The sequence below is a fragment of the Erinaceus europaeus genome, chromosome 1 (assembly GCF_950295315.1).
Source record: "Erinaceus europaeus chromosome 1, mEriEur2.1, whole genome shotgun sequence".
Classification (NCBI taxonomy): Eukaryota; Metazoa; Chordata; class Mammalia; order Eulipotyphla; family Erinaceidae; genus Erinaceus; species Erinaceus europaeus.
The window spans coordinates 138,427,035-138,441,011 of NC_080162.1; the positions used below are offsets into that span (position 1 = coordinate 138,427,035).

At 36.1% G+C, this 13,977-nt stretch overlaps 1 protein-coding gene across 3 annotated transcripts in view; it reads right to left on the reverse strand.

The window, feature by feature from the left end:
- Positions 1–13,977, reverse strand: part of ZFPM2 (zinc finger protein, FOG family member 2) — a 602,281-nt gene that overhangs the window by 361,911 nt on the left and 226,393 nt on the right. Inside the window, exon 1 of one of the 3 annotated variants that reach the window (XM_060195963.1) lies at positions 1,416–1,484. The exons of the other annotated variants lie outside the window; for them this stretch is intronic. The gene's annotated coding sequence lies outside the window, so the exon portion shown is untranslated. Of the gene's footprint in view, positions 1–1,415; positions 1,485–13,977 lie in introns of those variants that run through there. 3 annotated transcript variants of the gene reach the window in all.

Consider the following 13,977-nt stretch of genomic DNA (forward strand, 5'->3'; position numbering starts at 1 on the left):
TCTATGGACATGGGGGTGCATATATCCCTTCAAATCAGTGTTATTACATCTGTTGGGTATAGGCATGGTAGTGGAATTGCTGGGTCACATGGCATTTCCATGTGTATTTGTTTAAGGATTCTCTATACTGTTCTCCAGAGTGGTCATACCAGTTTACATTCCTACTAGTAATGCAGCAGAGTTAATAATTTTTTTTAACATAGAGCCAGAGAGATATAGTGAAAGACCACAACTCTGAATCTTCCTCCAGTGAGGCTTGAACCTGGGTTACTCAAAAGACAAAGCAGCACACTACTCTGAGAGTTTGTTGTTTTTTTTTTTGCCAGCTTTCTTACATATAAGCAATATAAATATTTACGTAATATAGAATATCAGCTGGGGGAATGCTTCAACCGGTAGTGTATGGTAAAACATGTAACAGAGCAGTGCTCTGGGCTTCTCTCTCTGTCTCTCTCTCAAACATACACATAAGTAAAACAGTTACTAAAAATAAATTTTGCATGTGCCTGTAAGATGCACGACATCAAGAAAATTAGGTTCTGTCCTTTTTTGTATAACAAGAATTTGGAGCAGTGTAATTGTGTTAATCTAGTCTTCTGTTCATCAAGAGAAACTTGACTAACTGATACAACTTGCTTAGATGCCTATCAATATGGCCCCTATGATGATTAATTGTAGCTGATAATCAACTGTGGAGTATGAATCCACAGACACTGCTTTCTACTAACCAAACTATGGTCTAGACCGTATCTCCCTTGCCTGTTGATGAGAATGTCATGTGGAGAGGAATCAAAAGTGTTACTGAAGTCCAGATAGATTACATCTATTACTTTGCCCTTATCTACATGGCCTGTCACTCTATCATAGAAGGAAATTAAATTGGCCTGGCACAATTTGCTCTTCACAAAACCATGTTGGTTGCTACCCACTAACTTTTGCTCTTCTAGATGATTGTAAATTGATTGTTTGATGATGTGTGCTAGTATCTGTCTTGGTATCAAAGTTAAGCTGACTGGTCTATAATTACCAGGATCCTCTGTCTCCCCATCCACTGCCACTATCCTCTCTTTCTCTGTTTCTTTCTCTCCTCCTCCCCTTACTCTCTCACCATTTGCCCCCCAGTAGAATTAAAACAAAAGTCACTACTTGCGTCATAAATGGTGAATTTATTCCTATATATTGATGTGACTACTTAAAACTCAAAGTCTTTAGTAGTCTAATTTTCATGTCTTTTGAAATGGCTATTGAGTAACTATAATATCATAACTTAACCTTTTGTGAGTAGCTTAATTACTACTCAAAGAAAGCTTAGTCTTAAAAAACATTTTCTAAATTGTCATAGTTCATAAATCTAGCATTCATTATCTTTAGGAGTGCCATCTTACTTTAGTCTTGAACATTTAATATCTGTGTACCTTTATATCAATATCCACTTCATCTAATTTTTCACATCTTGTCATTCTTCCCATTTCTAAAGTAAGTAGAATTCACATCTGATTTACATAGAATGAATTTTGATCCATGACAGCAGAGTGGTGGCAAAAAAGAAAAAGGCAAATAAAATATATTAGTGTGCTTCTGAAGTAAAATATGGCCTTATCTGTTTTACAAATAGGCATAGTTTTTATAAAAGATATAGAGAAAAGAGCATTTATAATGCAATTTACAATAATAAAATACAAAATTGTAAAATAAAGGAAAGTCAACTAAATCAATGTATTGCTAATGATATAAACTTTAGAAAAGGTTGCTAGGAATGAATTAATAGAAAAAGTAATATAATGATTCTAAAAGTTAAATTACTTTCATTAAAAGTCAACTGACCTGGTTACAAATTTCAGACTACACTTAATCTATGTAAAGTTGAATGTAGTGAATATTTTAATTCTCATTGAGAATTAAAACAAAAGTTTATACTCAATAAAACTATATTTATAAGCTGATTCATATGTTTTATTAGCAATATTACTACTATTTAGTTATATAAATAATTTTAACTCATAGATATTTAATGTCTCACAGTTATACAAGCTAGAAGTTATATCAATAAATTTTATGTACAATATTGTGCCAAATGGCTCAACTTCTTGAACTCTGCTTCAGCATTATCTAGGTCTACCTATTTTTTTAAATTAGGATCAACATTTACATTATGAAATAAAGCTATTTATTTTTCCTCAAAGCTCATATATATTGTCATATGGCTGAAACTTTGCAGTGCAATTACCCATATAAAGTAACTTCATACTCTGCAGTCAGAAGTTTAAACAACCTTGGAGAGAAGACTTTTTAAAGGATGGACACTGCAAATCCTAACTGTTGACAATTAGCAATGGACTTTATATTAATAAGTAAATCTCTTAATTTTTTTTCCTGTAATTGACTTCTAAAAGTAAACATATGGTAATATTGTTAATCCTTACTTTTTAAATTTGATCAGTCTATATAGCTGTTAAAAAGAAAAAATGTATAAGGTATGTAACTAGTCTTAACTTCTGTTTTTATCAGTATTCTCTAAATGGAATTCTAATAATGGGATTCTATTTTAATGGAAGAACACATATGAAGTACTTATTAATTTATAGAAATTAATTTGCGAAAGTATTTTTAAAAACTAGGTTTATGTTTATTTGTGTAAATTTAATGTTGTATTCAATATTACTAAGTTAAATTTAAACCACAATATATTTAGCCAATAACTCATACATTCTCACTTTCTAAAATCTAAACTTCAGTCTATTCTCCTTCTTCCTCTTATTATTATTATTATATTCAAGAAGAAATCAATACAATTGTCCATCTTTAACAGCTAGCTGCCAAGGTTCTTTATGTATCAGAAATGTTTCATTTCTCAGAAAACAATTATAAAATATGCATGATGTGGCTTCAGACCAGAAGTGACACTTCATTTACTGGTAAACATAAAAATGCCATGCCACTCACTCTATTTAGAAATATTTCCTAAGTGCTTGATTTATACTGACATTCAACCAATCTGTGTTTATTCTTGAATTTCAGAATGATATAATCCTATCTTATGTTTAAAAATAAAACATTCGACCCACAATTTCTAAAGACTAAAGACATATTTTCCTCATACTAATAGTTACCACACATTTTTGTAGGATAAGTAATGTAGCACTCATTGGTTGATAAATTATGATATAGGGAAATCATAAAGTTATCACAACTGTAAACTCAACATTATAGTAAATATTCCAAAATTCGATAAGGCGTGCACACACACACACACACAAAGTCTCCAAAAATTAAAATTTTGTAATGAAGGGCTTTGGACAAATCATTAAATATATTAATCTCTATAACAACATTTCATCAAAACTGCAAGAATAAATGAATCCAAGATTATTTAACTTTACCAAAGCAAAGGACTCTGGGGAAAAAAATAGGGTACAGGAGGTGATTAAGAAGGAGCTCTCTGGGGTCTTGGTGCAAGATAATGGAAAAGGATCTAAGTTTGCGGTGAGAATGTTCTACAGACACCTATCATGGGGAGATGAGGAATTGTACCCATGAGTCAACAATTGTAGGATAAAGTAAAACATTAAGCCACCATTAAATTAATTAAAATAATAGATACAAAAAGCAGTAATTCTGTGAATCTTATTTCTAATTGCCCCTACTCCAGTCTGTCTTTCAGCCCCCACACCCCATACACACACACATTACCCCTAAAAGCCCCCTTTTTCTACTCCTACACTACTGGAAGTGAAAGTTTTTGAACCCATTAGTTTTTGGCTGGGACTAGGGCAGCTGATCCAGTCTGGAAGAAATTTAAAAAGTGAAGTCTACAGAATAAACTACCGGAAGAATGTAGGAGCTCGGTGGTGGTGCACCAGGTTAAGCACACATAGTAGAAAGCTCAAGGACCTGTGCAAGGATCTAGGTTTGAGCCCTGGCTCCCCATCTGTAGGGTATTACTTCACAAGTGGTGAAGCAGGTCTGCATATGTCTGTCTCTCTCCCTCCTTATCTCCCTCTCCTCTCTCATTTTTCTCTGTCCTATCCAATAAAAAAGTGAAAAATGGCTGCCAGGAGTATTGGATTCGTAGTGTTGGCTCTGCGCCCCAATGACAACGTTGGAGGTAAAAAAAAAAAAAAAAAAGAGAGAGAATGTGAAAAGGAAGAAGGAAGTGAGGAAAGCAGAGGCAGCTAAGGAATTAGATCTTGAAATCTGCCCTCCTCCCTGTCAGATATGTTTTACTCCCAACTAATGACAATCATCACCTGAAGCCACACCAACTGCAAGTTCACTTTGCTTTACAATCTTTTTATAAAAAAGTGAATAAAGTCTTGGAGTATGACTATCAGATCAGTCATTCCACCTTTTACATTTTTTAAATAAATATTTATTTATTCCCTTTTGTTGCCCTTGTTTTTTTTTTTATTGGAGTCACCGTTGTTGGATAGGACAAAAAGAAATAGAGAGAGGAGGGGAAGATAGAGAGGGGAAGAGAAAGACACCTGCAGACCTGCTTTACCGAATGTGAGGCTACTCCCCTACAGGAGGGGAGACGGGGGCTTTAACAAGGGTCCTTCCGCCGGTCCTTGCGCTTTGCGCCAAGTGCGCTAAACCTGCTGCTCTGCCACCCGACTCCCCCTTTTACATTTTTTTTCCTAATCTTTAGCAGAGGTTCACTATACTGTAGTCACACTCCCTGTACTGTTATAGAAAAGAAAGTGAATGACCTCTGTATTGCAGCCAGGTCTTGGTAACAAAAGAAAAAAATTGCAAGGTGAAGTAAAGATTACCAGAAAGGAAAGGTAGAAAGGTCAGAAGTGCAGGCAAATCACACTAATGCAAATACTGTGCGCTTTTTCTGGCTATATGCTCAGATCTGTGAAGGAATGTCTCTTCCCTCCACTTTCTATCCTATAATTCCAATGACAGTACTGATTGCATCCCCCCAAGCCAACAAGGTTCCAGAAATCAAGCTGCACTACTACAGTAGTACTAATATACTCCCTCTGAGTTTATTAGATAATGGTTAGCTTGTCTTAGTGGCTTGCCAACATTTGTTGAGCAAGTCACAATTTTCATAGCACAAAAGGTACTTTCTCATTCTCCTAACCATTTCACCTTTATAGTTTCACAGACAGCACAGACTGTAGATGTCTAAAAGTGTTATGCATTCTCTTCTTCTTCTAGCGTTTGCCTATGCATTCTCTTAGCTTTATGCTTTTGCATATGGTAGTCCCTCCCCATGTCCTTCGAATAATTTTTTTACCCTTTGATCCCAATGAATTCCCTGACTAATGCAGATGCTTGGGAAGGAGAAAGATAACTCACTACAAGAAGTCCCAGTACTCCAATACCACATAGGAGTACCAGAGCACAGGAGGAAGTTCTGGTACTAAGATCTCAATCTATCTCTCTGTCTCCACCTGAAATATAAAAAATAATAACTCTGGAATGATGAAATAGTGTGAGTCCTAAGTACTGTCAAAACAAAATAAAGACAGAGATTTCAAGTTTATTATAGAAGAAAGACATCTATGTAAATAAATCACAAAATACTAATTAATAAAATGGAAATTATAGAAAGTATACCCGGAAAAAAAACGCTCCAAATTCTTATACAGAATACTTTTTCCTCTTTATGTACAGGACGTAAGAACATCTGATACTGTACAGGAAATATAGTTGATTTTCAATAAATGCATGTAAATATAAATCTAATAAAAATATAATAAATTGGAATTTTTATGGACATATTTCAAATATATCAGTTCCCTTTTATTTAATTTCTTTATTAAGGAATTAATGCTTTACATTCAATAGTAAATACAATAGTTTGTACATGCATAACATTTCTGGGTCCTTGTGCACTGTAATGTGTGCACTTAACCAGGTGTACCACTACCTGGCCCTGACATTTTTGTTTTAATTTCTTTTTTTTTAATTTCTTTATTGGGGAATTAGTATTTTATATTCCACAGTAAATATAATAGTTTGTACACGCATAAAATTTCCCAGTTTTCCATATAACAATACAACCCTCACTAAGTCCTCTGTCATCCTTTTTGGACCTGTATTCTCTCGCCCCCGCCCACCCCAGAGTCTTTAACTTTGGTGGAACATGCGAATTCCAATTCCGGTTCTCCTTGTGTTTTCTCCTCTGATATTGTTTTTCAACTTCTGCCTGAGAGTGAGATCATACCATATCCATCCTTCTGTTTCTACCTTATTTCACGTAACATGAATTTTTCAATGTCCATCCATGATTGGATGAAAATGGTGAAGTCACCATTTTTTATAGCTGAGTAGTATTCCATTGTGTATATATACCACAACTTGCTCAGCCACTCATCTATTGTTGGACACCTGGGTTGCTTCCAGGTTTGGGCTATTACAAATTGTGCTGCTGTGAACATGTGTACACAGATCTTTTTGGATGTGTGTGTGTGTGTGTTGGGTTCCTTAGGATATACCCCCAGGAGAGGAACTGCAGGATCACGGGGAAGGTTAATTTCTAGACTTCTGAGAGTTCTTCAGACTGTTCTCCACAGAGGCTGGACCAATTTACATTCACATCAGCAGTGCAGGAGGGTTCCTTTGACTCCACAACCTCTCCAGCATTTGCTGCTGTTACCTATTCTGATGTATGACATTATCACAGGAGTGAAGTGGTATCTCATTGTTGTCTTTATTTGCATTTCTCTGACAATGAAAGACTTCGAGCATTTTTTCACTTGTTTCTCAGCCTTTTGAATCTCTTCTGTGGTGAATATTCTGTCCATGTCCTCTCCCCAGTTTTGGATGGGATTATTTGTTTTCTTGTGGTTGAGTTTGGCAAGCTCTTTATATATTATGGTTATTAGCCTCTTGTCTGATGTATGGCATGTAAAGATCTTCTCCCATTCTGTGAGGGGTCACCTGGTTTGGGTAGTGGTTTCTTTTGCTGTGCAAAAGTGTTTTAATTTGATGTAGTCCTGTAGGTTTATGCTTGGCTTAGTCTTCTTTGTAATTGGATTCATTTCACTAAAGATGTCTTTAAAATATATGCCGAAAAAAATATATACGCTGAAAAGATTTCTGCCAATATTTTCCTCTAAGAATCTGATAGTTTCTGGTCTAACATCCAAGTTCTTGATCCACTTGGAATTTACTTTTGTATTAGGTGAAATATAGTGGTTCAGTTTCATTCTCCTGCATGTTTCAACCCATTTTTTCCAACACCATTTGTTGAAGAGACTCTGCTTTCCCCATTTAATAGTCTGGGCCCCTCTGTCAAAGATTAGATGTCCATATGTGTAGGGGCAAACTTCTGGGCTCTCAGTTCCATTCCACTGGTCAGTGTGTCTATTCATGTTCCAGTACCAAGCAGTTTTGATGACAATGGTCAATTTCAGATCTAGGAGTGTGATGCCTCCAGTTCTGTTCTTTCTACTCAAGATTGTTTTTTGGCAATTCTAGGTCTTTTTTGGTTCCAGATAAACATTTGTAGCATTTGTTCTATTCTCCTTAAAAATGTGGTTGGGATCGTGATGGGCAAAGCATTAAATCTGTATATGGCTCTGGGTAGTATATTCATTCTGATGATGTTAATTCTTCCTACCCATAAATATGGACTATCTTTCCATTTCTTTGTGTCTCTTGCAATTTCCTTGAGTAATGACTCATAATTTTCAGTATACAAATCTTTTACTTCTTTGGTTAGGTTATTCCTAGATATCTTGTTGTTTTTGTTGCTATAGTAAAAGGAATTGATTTCTGGATTTCAACTTCTTCTAACTTAGTGTTTGCATAGAGGAATGCCACTGACTTTTGGATGTTAATTTTGTAGCTTGACACCTTACTTTATTGCTTGATGATTTCCAAAAGCTACTTGCTGGATTTCTTAGGTTTGTCTATGTATACTATCATGTCATGTGCGAATAGGGAGAGTTTGACTTTTTCTCTTCCAATCTGTATCCCTTTAATTCCTTGCTCCTGCCTGATTGCTATGGCAAGATCTTCCAACACTATGTTGAATAGTAATGGTGATAGTGGGCAGCCCTGTCTAGTACCTGATATGAGGGGAAATGTTTCCAGTTTTTCACCATTGAGTATGATGTTGGCTGTAGGTTTGCTATATATAGAATCCACTATCTTCAGGAATTTTCCATCTATTCCCATTTTTTGTAGTGTTTTGATTACAAAGGGATGTTGTATTTAGTCAAAAGCTTTCTCTGCATCTATTAATATGACCATGTGGTTTCTGGTCTTGCTTTTATTGATGTGGTGGATCATGTTGATTGATTTATGTATATTAAACCAACCTTGCACAATTTATGTATATTAAACCTTGCACAATTTATGTATATTAAACCTTGCACAATTTATGTATATTAACTATGTATATTAAACCTTGCACAATTTATGTATATTAAACCAACCTTGAACAATCTTTTTAATATACTGCTGTATCCGGTTGGCTAGAATTTTGTTCAATATTTTAACATCTATGTTCATCAGAGATATTTGTCTGTAGTATTCTTTTGTGTGTGTGTGTGTCCCTGTCTGCTTTTGGTATCAAAGTGATGTTGGCTTCATAGAAGCTGGAAGGGAGTATTCCGGTGTCTTCAATCTTCTGGAAGACTTTTAAAAGTAGAAGTATTAGTTCTTCTTTGAAGGTTTTGTAGAATTCATTTGCAAAACCATCTGGTCCAGGACTTTGTTTCTTGGAAGGTTTTTGATAACTGGTTCAATTTCATTAGTTGTTATGGGCCTGTTCATACTATCTAATTCCTTTCTACTTAACCCTGGAAGTTTGTAGATATCTAGGAAATTGTCCATTTCTTCCAGGTTCTCTAACTTGGTGGCATATAGTTGTTTATAGAAGTCTCCCATGATATGCTGAATTGCTGCTGTGTCTGTTGTGATATCTCCTCTTTCATTTATGATCCAATTTATTTGGGTCTTCTCCCTTTTTTGTTTTGTGAGTCTGGCTAAAGTTTTGTCGATTTTGTTCACTCTTTCGAGGAAGCAACATTTATTTTCGTTGATCTTCTGTATGATTTTCTTATTTTCAATGTTATTTATTTCTTCCCTAACATTAGTTTTTTCTGTCCTTCTGGTTATTTTAGGGTTCCTTTGTTCTTCTTCTTCTAGTTCTTTAAGATGTGCAAGCAACGACAAGGGCAACAAAAGGAAAAAAAAAAAGATGTGCAAGCAGGCTGTTTATTTGTGCTTTTTCTTATTTCCTAATGTGTGCTAGTATGGCGATGAACTGCCCTCTCAGTACTGCATTAGCTGTGTCCCAAATATTTTGATAGCTTGTATCTTCATTTTCATTGAACTCTGGAAACATTTTGATTTCTTACTTTGTTTCCTCTTTTACTCAGTAGTTGTTAAGTATTGAACTGTTGAGCTTCCACATTTTGGGACTATTACTAACCCTTTCTTGACTGTTAAGTGTTAGTTTATTTCCACTGTGTTCTGAGAAGATGCCTGGGATGATTTCAATGCTCTTGAATTTTCTGATGCTGTCTTTGTGGCCTAACATATGGTATATCCTTGAGAATGACCCAGGTGGACTTGAGTAGAATGTATATTCCAGTTACATGGGGTGAATTCCTCTGAAAATGTCCAATAGTTCTAGTTTATCTATCTCCTCATTTAGCTCCCTCATGGCTTTATTGATTTTCTACCTGGATGATCTTTCAAGTTGATACAGTGGGGTGTTGAAGTCGCCTACTATGACTGTGTTGCTGTTAATATATTGCTGTAGCTCTTTCAGTAGATGATTGATGTATTTAGGTGGCTTCTCGTTGGGTGCATAGATGTTAATAATTGTTAAGTCCTCTTGATTGATTGATCCTCTCAGTATTAAGTAGTATCCATCCCTATCTTTTAAATTTTTATTTACTTTAAAGTCTATTGTGTCAGATATGTGAATAGCTGTCCTTGTCCTTTTTTGTGGGACATTGGCTTTTATGATAATTTTCCATCTTTTCACTTTTGAGTCTGTGTTTGTCTTGTTGAGTTAGGTGGGTTTCCTGTAGACAGCATGTTGTTGGGTAGTGTTTTCTGATCCATCTTCCTACTCTGTGCCTTTTAATAGGTGAACTCAGGCCACTGACACTTACTGATATCAAAGATTGAAGATATTGGAGTGCCATTCTTGTAGATTTTTAGAGTTCTGATCTATGGCATATTTATGGTGGTCTGACTATTTATGGCAGACCTTTCAGAACTTCTTTCAGAGCAGGCATGGTGATAAGTTGATTCTTTCAACTCTTGCCTGTCTGAGAAGGTTTTTATGCCTCCATCTAGTCTGAATGACAGTCTAGCAGGATACAGCAGTCTTGGTTGAAAGCCTTTCTCATTGAGCACTCTATAGATTATCTTGCCATTCTCTTCTGGCCTGGAGTGTTTGTGTGGAGAAGTCTGCTGCTAATCTTATGGGTCTTCCTCTATATGTTATTCTTTGTTTTTCACTTGCAGCCTTCAGGGTCCTTTCTTTATCCTTATTCCTTTCCATTCTAAATATGATGTGTCTTGGTGTATTTAAGTCTGGGTTAATTCTGATTGGGAGCCACAGGACTTCTTGAATGTTTTCTAGACTAGAGAAGTTCTCAGCTATTATGCCCTGAAAAATGCTTTCTTCCCCTCCCTCTTTTTCTTCTCCTGGTAAGCCAATAATGCATACATTATTTCTTTTGAAGTAATCCCATAGGTCTCTGTTGTTGTTTTCAGAATCTCTTAATCTCTTTTTGAGATCTTACTTCTTTTTTAGTTGTCTCTAATTCATCCTCGATCTTGCTAATTCTGTCTTCAGCCTCATTTATTCTGTTCTCTCCTTTACTGTTTTCTGGATTTCATCTATTTTGTTACCCTGTTCTGATACTGTTTTAGCTTGTTCAGCTAATTGTGTCCTTAGCTCAGCTATATCAGCTTGCAGCTCTTTAATAACCTTGAGATAAATTGTGTTTCCTTCCAGAGTCTCATTTGTTGTTTCTGCATTACTGGTGACAATTCTTTCAAACTCTTTACTCACTCCTGTGATTATTGCCTTAACTAGTGTTTGGATGTTGACCTCATTAATTTGCGGTTCAACCTTTGGGGGATTTTAGCTGATTCTCCAATATTTCTTCTTGTTAGTTTAACCATTTTATATAGTATGTTATGAGGCCTCTCTCTCAGTACTTTTCAAATTACTGATCACTCTTGCCTGGATTGACTTGTGTCTAAGTACAGTAATTAATCAGTTCATAGTTGTATAAATTGACAGTTGTTTCAATATTATTTTAATCCCTGAGTTGAAGCTCAGTGGCTTAGAAGTTTCTTTTGTTCTTTTTCTTACCTGTAGGCTCTGGTAACCTGAGGGCTTTTAATCTATAAGTAGGCTTCTTAGCTTAATCACTGAGACCTGACCAAGAGATAAAGCAGGCTGGGGCAGAGATAATCCAGTGGTTATGCAAAGAGACCCTCACAACCCCACGGATAGGCCACTGAGGTATAGATCTTCTCCTGAGTTTCCAGATTCTGAGGGCAGTAGCAATGGAGACTCACAGTTGTATTTGGTGAGTCTTAGGGGAGTCCTCTCCTCCCTTCAGCTGTGTTTTTGTTGGTGAAACAGACTGGAGGTGGTGTCTCAACTGGTAAACTGTTGGACTGTTACCAGCCATTTAATAATTCCCTAGGCTCCTCTCTGTCCATGCACCACATGTGTTTGCACTCACCAGTGGTTTGGTGGTTTCCTCAAGTCATTCTAGTCCTATCTTGTTGTGGTCCCAGGTGGTGTCCTTTGGTATTCCTACTTGACCTGGGAGAGGAGAGCTATCAGTTCCCTTTTTAAAAAACATGATTCTTCCTTTAATTTGATTTATTTTGGGAAGAGACAGAGAAAGTTGAAGTGAGGAAGAGATATAGAGTGAGAGAAAAGGGAAGGACACATAGTGCACTCTTTTACTCCTGTGATGCTTTTCCCCTACAGGCGAGGTAAGGGGGTGAGACCAGGGACTTGAACCCAGGTCCCTGGCACTGTAACATGAGTGCTTTACTAGATGCACCACTACCTGACCCCTAAATATAACTACTGCATTCTTACAGATAGTTATGAAGATAGAGACTGCATTATATGCTGTTTAATACATAAGCAAATACAGAACATTTTGGATTATTATACTCTTATTTACCTTAATTTTAAATTGAATATATATATATATATATATATATATATATATATATATATATCTTTATTTACTTTGTGGGGTAAGGGTGTCCCACATAAAGTTTAAAAGAATAAGAATATCTATTCCCTTTTCAGAGTTCTGCCTGGAAATCCTCATAACTTATGCATATTTTCTTTCCAAAACTTTTCTTACTCATGTCCATGTTCTCCAGCCAGAATTAATTTATTTTTCTTCTTTTTCCTTCATTCCTTTCGTTCTTTCATTTCTACCTTTCTTTTTCTTCCTTTCTTTCATTTCTACCTTTCTTTCTCTTTCTTTCTTTCTTTCTTTCTTTCTTTCTTTCTTTCTTTCTTTCTTTCTTTCTCTTTCTTTCACTTCTACCAGAGCACTGTTCAGCTCTGTCTTATGGTGGTGTGGATGAAAGATCCTAGGACTTTAGAGCCTCAGGCATGAGAGTCTCTTTGCATAACCATTATGCTATCTATCCCATTCCATTCCCCCCCCCAGACAGAAATTCCAGCACAGATCAGTGTCTTCTATGTTTTACTTAGCAATGGCCCAATATTCAGGTTCTATTGCAAGTTATGAAATTTATAAAAACCCTCATTTATGAATAAATGAGAATAATAAAAAATGAATCATTCCCATAGGACTCTGCCCTCAACTTGGATCAAAAACAGTAGAGAATGTTCCATCCTCTGAAGGGAGGATGGACAACATACTCTATGCTACACCTGAGGAAGATGGGTCAAAGTTGGGGCAGCATGGAATGTTCCTACTCATGACCACAGAATATGAGCTCAGATCTACAGGGATGCGAGGTCACATAGGCTTCTAAGCTGATTATGGGCCCCAGATTACATCAAATCGATGGCTTTATAGTCAACAATATTTATACCCCTTTCCCATATTAGGGAGCTACTCTCTTCCCTGATCCATCTTTCTGGTCCTTTTTCCAGCCATGACATCATCTCCCCAGACAATAACTTGGATCCACCAGCATATCAGATTTCAGGCTCAGGGGCAAAAGAAAAAAGAAAGACAAAAAAAAAAAAAAAAAAAAAAAAACTAGTATAGACTCAGTCCCTTTGGAATTTAACTAAAATGTGCCTACTAGCTATCTAGAATATGGAGGATCCCCCTAACCCTTCATCTGCACTATTCTAGTCTTTAGGTCCATGATCGGTCAACAATTTGTTTTGCTTTGTATGTTAACTCTCTTTTCAGCCACCAGGTTCCAGATACTAGCATGATGCCTACCAGAATACCCTGGACAGACAACCCCATCAATGTGTCCTGGAGTTCTGCTTTCCCAGAGGCCTTCCCCACTAGGGAAAGAGAGAGACAGGCTGGGAGTATGGATTGACCTGTCAACACCCATGTTCAGCGGGAAAGCAATTACAGAAGCCAGACCTTCCACCTTCTGTATTTCACAATGACCTTGTGTTCATACTCCCAGAGGGCTAAAGAATAGGAAAGCTATCCAGGGAGCGGATGGGATACAGAGTTCTGGTGATGGGAACTGTGCAAAGTTGTACCCCTTTTATCCTATGGTTTTTTCAATGTTTCCTTTTTATAAATAATATATATATATATATATACATATATATATATGTATATATATATATATATATGGCTCGCCGAACTCAACAACAAAAAAAAACAAATGGCCCATCCAAAAAATAGGGAAAGTATATGAACAGAATAATCACCAAAGAGGAGATCCAAAAGGTTAACAAACACGAAAAAATGCTCCAAGTGCTTCTCAGAGAAATGCAAATAAAGACAACAATGAGATATCTCTTAAAATGAAAATCAATTATCAAGGATAAAGAAA